Source organism: Erythrolamprus reginae, chromosome 6 (assembly GCF_031021105.1).
Source record: "Erythrolamprus reginae isolate rEryReg1 chromosome 6, rEryReg1.hap1, whole genome shotgun sequence".
Lineage (NCBI taxonomy): Eukaryota > Metazoa > Chordata > Lepidosauria > Squamata > Dipsadidae > Erythrolamprus > Erythrolamprus reginae.
In genome coordinates, this window is record NC_091955.1 from 90102282 (window position 1) to 90108281 (window position 6000).

At 45.4% G+C, this 6000-nt stretch overlaps 1 protein-coding gene across 7 annotated transcripts in view; it reads left to right on the forward strand.

Annotated features, from left to right (window-relative positions):
• SOX5 (SRY-box transcription factor 5) overlaps positions 1 to 6000 on the forward strand; it is a 623231-nt gene that overhangs the window by 376508 nt on the left and 240723 nt on the right. The gene's annotated exons all lie outside the window — the stretch shown is intronic.

Below are 6000 nucleotides of genomic sequence, written 5' to 3' on the forward strand. Positions count from 1 at the left end.
CACTCTCTAAAGTGGTAGTAAAATTGAGGATGTGTGAGCAGTAATGAGTTCCACGCTTCAACAACTCTGTTCCTATTTTTTCGTATTTTTTACAGTCAAGTTTGGGGCGGTTAATATTGAGCTTGAATCTGTTATGTGCTCTTGTGTTGTGGTTGAAGCTGAAGTAGTCATTGACAGACAGGATGTTGCAGCATATGATCTTGTGGGCAATACTTAGATCATATTCAAGGCGTCGTAGTTCTAAGCTTTCTAGACCCAGGATTGAAAGTCCAGTCTCATAAGGTATTCTGTTTCGGGTATAGGAGTGAAGGGCTCTTCTGGTGAAGTATCTTTGGACATTTTCGAGGGTGTTAATGTCTGAGATGCGATATGGGTTCCAAACAGATGAGCTGTATTCTAGGATGGGTCTGGCAAAAGCTTTGTAAGCTCTGGTAAGTAGTGTGAGATTGCCAGAGCAGAAGCTACGTAGGATTAGATTAACAACTCTTGAAGCCTTCTTGGCGATGTTGTTGCAATGGGCTGTGGCACTTAGGTCTTTTATTTATTTTATTTATTTATTAGATTTGTATGCCGCCCCTCTCCGTAGACTCGGGGCGGCTCACAACAGCAATAGAACAATTCATAACAAATCTAATAATTTAAAAACATTTAAAAAAACCCATTATTAATCAGACATACATGATAACATACCATACATAAATTGTATAGGCCCCGGGGGAGATATCTCAATTCTCCCATGCCTGGCGGCAAAGGTGGGTTTTAAGGAGTTTATGGAAGGCAAGGAGGGTGAGGGTAGTTCTAATCTCCGGGGGGAGCTGGTTCCAGAGAGTCGGGGCCGCCACAGAGAAGGCTCTTCCCCTGGGACCCACCAAACAACATTGTTTAGTCGATGGGACCCGGAGAAGGCCAACTCTGTGGGACCTAATCAGTCGCTGAGATTTGTGCGGCAGAAGGCGGTCCCGGAGATATTCTGGTCCAATGCAATTAGTATTCTGAGGTCCTTAATCGAGTGGGGGTTATCAGTGATAATTTGTTTATTCAATTTGTATTTGGAGTTCTGATTCTTTTTGCCGATGTGCAGGACAGAGCATTTCCTGGTTGAGATTTGGCTTCTGTGTATGCACCTACGCCAAACACATACACACCTGCCGCCGGGAACGGACTGGTAGCACCGGTGACAGGCAGCCCTCCGGTGCTCTGCAGATACGCAAAATGTTCTGTGCATGCGCAGAGGGTAAAAGAACCAAAATGGCGGCATCCGGGCAAGTGGGCGGAGCCTCCCGCTCCTTCCCAATGACCGACAAGCACGAGCAAGCGTATTTTACTCCTGTTCTGGTGACTCTCTGTGTATCTTTTTCTTGTGCGAACTTCTGCCACTTATCTATTTTTTTTTAAAGTCTGAAAATTATAGACACCGACAAGGAAGCTTCATGTTCATAAAATGCTGCAAAGCAATTTTATGCATGGGTTCAAGAGCTTGAGATCTTTTTTTTTCCCCTTCCCCAAACACCCTGCCTTAAGAGCTGGTGTTTTCTTCAAGCACTCAAAAACGGTGTGACTTTGAGGGTCAGCCAAGACGATGACCCCCACGCACACACATATTGTTGGTGAGAAAACCAAAAGGGCACGTGGGAAGCGAAGGAGAGAGAAGACAAACGTGGGCTGAGACAATGAGAGATTGAACACGGACACACGGTGCATGAGTGAGAGAGAAAGAGAGAGAGAAAAAGAGAGATTACATTGAGTAGATATGACAAGCTGAGCATATGCAGTGCCTAGTTGGGGAAAATGTCTTTTTATATAAATCTCTCGCAAGCAAATAAGTAAAATTCATGTCCCTGTGAATGGCAGGGGTTGGATTGTTGTTATTGTTGTCGTTTAACAATGAAGGCAGATCTTTACTTGTTTGGAACTCATGCTTAACACTGATTTATTTTTACTTCTTTTGTTGGCAAAGTTTATACAGTGGTACCTCTATTTAAGAATGCCTCTACTTACAAACTTTTCTAGATAAGAACCGGGTGTTCAAGATTTTTTTTTGCCTCTTCTCAAGAACCATTTTTCACTTATAAACCCGAGCCTCCGAAACTGTAACCGGAAAAGGTGAGGAGAAGCCTCCGTGGGGCCTCTCTAGGAATCTCCTGGGAGGAAACAGGCCCAGAAAAGGCAGAGAGAAGCCTCTGTGGGGCCTCCCTAGGAATCTCCTTGGAGGAAACAGGGCTGGAAAAGGTGGGGAGAAGCCTCCGTGGGGATTCTCTAGGAGTCTCCTGGGAGGAAACAGGGCCAGAAAAGGTGGGGAGAAGCCTCCATGGGGCCTCTCTAAGAATCTCCTGGGAGGAAACAGGGCCTGAAAAGGCAGGGAGAAGCCTCTGTGGGGCCTCTCTAGGAATCTCCTGGGAGGAAACAGGGCCAGAAAAGGCAGAGAGAAGCCTCTGTGTGGCCTCTCTAGGAATCTCCTGGGAGGAAACAGGGCCTCCACCCTCCCTGTGGTTTCCCCAATCGCACACATTATTTGCTTTTACATTGATTCCTATGGGAAAAATTGCTTCTTCTTACAAACCTTTCTACTTAAGATCCTGGTCATGGAACGAATTAATGGTAGAGGTACCATTTTATTCTCCCAGCAGTCCAATGGAATTGAGAGCTCTTTTTTGGTTACAACTCAACATGGATGGATTTATTAGATTTGTATGCCGCCCCTCTCCGAGAATTCGTATAAGATGTCGTGGTTGGGCCAGCTCCTACAGCAGGGAATTTGAATGTTGGTTTAGGGGAATTTTATTGCCAGCAGAATCAGTGAAGTTGATTCACAGCAAGGGACGGACGGTGTGGGAGAGGAGTCAGAAGGAGAGATGGGTACAGCCAGCCCACCAGTCAATGCTCCAATTAGTGAGTCATCAGAATCAGAGAAGGACTCACTTGTGGATGCTCGTGTGCGCAGGCTTATGACAAGAAGCGACCAGCTGCACAGGCGTCTCTGAAGATAAGAGAGCACACCTGTTCAAGAGACAATTATTTTAATGTATTTGGTGATAAATTACGGGCATTGGGGAGTGTGTGTGTGTGGGCGTTTATCTGTTGGAGAAAGACTATTGCTACTGTTTGTATTATCCCAGGACATCTACTGAACTTTGCATACTTCATAGTTAAATAACTCTTGTAGACTCATTAGCGTGGGTAGCTGTAGAGATTTACAGATGTCTTATCTGCTCTGTTGTTTTGTCTTTTGCTGCATTCAAGAGAAATTTGGCTCTTTTTAGAGCTCACAAAACTGTTTGATAAACTTACTTTAGTTTCCTCTGTGACTGTGTGTGTGTTTGAATTACATTCCAAACTCACTGGGAGCTAATTGTTAGGGCCCCGGCATAAAATAAGACACACCCAAATTTTCAGTCTCTTTTGGGGGGGGAACGTAGGTATTATACTCCAAAAAATATGGTACCCCATGGACCGGATCTGACCCCTGGGCCTTGATTGTGACACCCCTGCTCTGGAAAATCAAAACAAAATTCAGATGACCTTGTTAAGTTAAAGCGAAAAATAACAGAATAAACATCAATTGTCAGAAGGCCAAATCCTTCACTGAGGGATACGAATATGTAGGTTTAGGATGGAAAATACTTAACCTGGTGGAAAAAATGTGTTGGAACCACAGAGGGTCACAACCAGAATATGAGTCAGCAGTCAGACTGAGCTTTTAAAAAAAGACAAATGCAACCTACGGTTGCATCGCTCGAAATACTCCTACCAAATTTCAGGACGTAATACTTTCGGCACTGTCACTTACAACTAGCTTTTCAGAAAGACTCACATCAAATGGAATCGGCCCAGAGCAGGAAACTAAGGAAGCTAGAAGGAAAGTAAGAGAAAATCTGTACGGTACATATTTCTTTTTTCCTTGAGAAAACACAACTGAAAGGGACGGACACTTTTCAAGCGTTTGAAAAGATGTTACAAAGAGGAAGAGCGTGACCTGTTTTTTTTCTTATCCCAGAATAGAGGGTATGGAATAAATCCTATGAAAGTATAATGTGGTTAAAGGCTAGAGGGGGGAAAAACCCCTTACAGACAATAAGAGCAACACAGGAGTGGTTCCAATTATCCAGTGAGGTGGTGGACTCCCATTCACCAAAGACTTTCTCGAGCAAAGATTTTGACAGTCCTCAGTCTGAGATGCTTTGATTTGAATTCCTGTATTGAGCAGAGGGTTGGACTTGATAGTTTCAGAGACCTCTCTGAATCCCCTATGGCATGGGTGCCACAGGTGGCACGCAGAGCCATATCTGCTGGCACGCAAGCCGTTGTCCTAGCTCAGCTCCTGCCTTCATCACCTCGAGGTTTGACTACTGTAACGCTCTCTACATGGGGCTACCTTTGAAAAGTGTTCGGAAACTTCAGATCGTGCAGAATGCAGCTGCGAGAGCAATCATGGGCTTCCCCAAATATGCCCATGTTACACCAATGCTCCGCAGTCTGCATTGGTTGCCGATCAATTTCCGGTCACAATTCAAAGTGTTGGTTATGACCTATACAGCCCTTCATGGCATCGGACCAGAATATCTCCGGGACCGCCTTCTGCCGCACGAATCCCAGCAACCGGTTAGGTCCCACAGAGTTGGCCTTCTCCGGGTCCCGTCGACTAAACAATGTCATTTGGCGGGACCCAGGAGAAGAGCCTTCTCTGTGGCGGCCCCGACCCTCTGGAACCAGCTCCCCCCGGAGATCAGAACTGCCCCCACCCTCCTTGCCTTTCGTACAGTTCTTAAGACCCATCTCTGCCGTCAGGCATGGGGGAACTGAGACATCTCCCCCGGGCCTATACAGTTTATACATGGTATGTTTGTGTGTATGCTTGCTTTTAATAGTGGGGGTTTTAGTGTTTTTTAAATTATTAGATTTGTTCTTACATTGTCTTTGTTATTGTTGTGAGCCGCCCCGAGTCTACGTAGAGGGGCGGCATACAAATCTAATAAATAAAATAAAGTTTATTTATTTATTTATTAGATTTGTATGCCGCCCCTTTCCGTGGACTCAGGGCGGCTCGCAACACAATAAAACAATTCATAACAAATCTAATAATATACAATATACAATTTAAAATTTAAAATACTGTAGTTTTAAAAACCCATTATTAAGCAGACATACATACAAACATGCCATATATAAATCATATAGGCCCGGGGGAGATGTCTCAGTTCCCCCATGCCTGACGACAAAGGTGGGTTTTGAGGAGTTTACAGAAGGCAAGGAGGGTAGGGGCAGTTCTAATCTCTGGGGGGAGCTGGTTCCAGAGAGTCGGAGCCGCCACAGAGAAGACTCTTCCCCTGGGGCCCGCCAACCAACATTGTTTAGTTGACGGGACCCGGAGAAGGCCGAATCTGTGTGACCTAATTGGTCGCTGGGACCAATTTATTTTTGGCTAGCACAGGGGTGCTGGGAGGGCATTTTTGGCTTCCAAGGAGCCTCCAGGGGGATGGGGAGGGCGTTTTTACCCTCCCCCAGCTCCAGGAAAGCCTTTGGAGCCTGGGGTGTGCAAAACATGAACCTACTGGGCCCACTAGAAGTTGGGAAACAGACCATCTGGGCCTCCCAAGCTCCATTGTCACTGGCAGAGGCACCGTGGGCCAATCTTTTGCTTAGCAGCCCTATGGGTCAGATCTAAGCATCCCACAGGTCGGATCCAGACTCCAGGTCTTGAGTTTGACACCAACCTGCTCTTATCCTACAAAACTGATTTTCAACTGGCAACTGTCCCCATTTGGGGCCATAAATAACAATATGTATCGGAGGAAAAGAGCCAATCATAGGGTGAATTATTATCAGGGTTGACCTAGGTAAGTATGAATGAGAAAGGACCAGCTATTATTTAAGTAACCTCGAAAACTTTTGGACTTAAATGAGAATACAGTATTGGTCATAGCTCACTTTTTTTCAGTGCTATGGTAACTTGAAATGGTCAACCGTGGTGTTGGGAATGGGCAACAAGCCATATCAACCTTG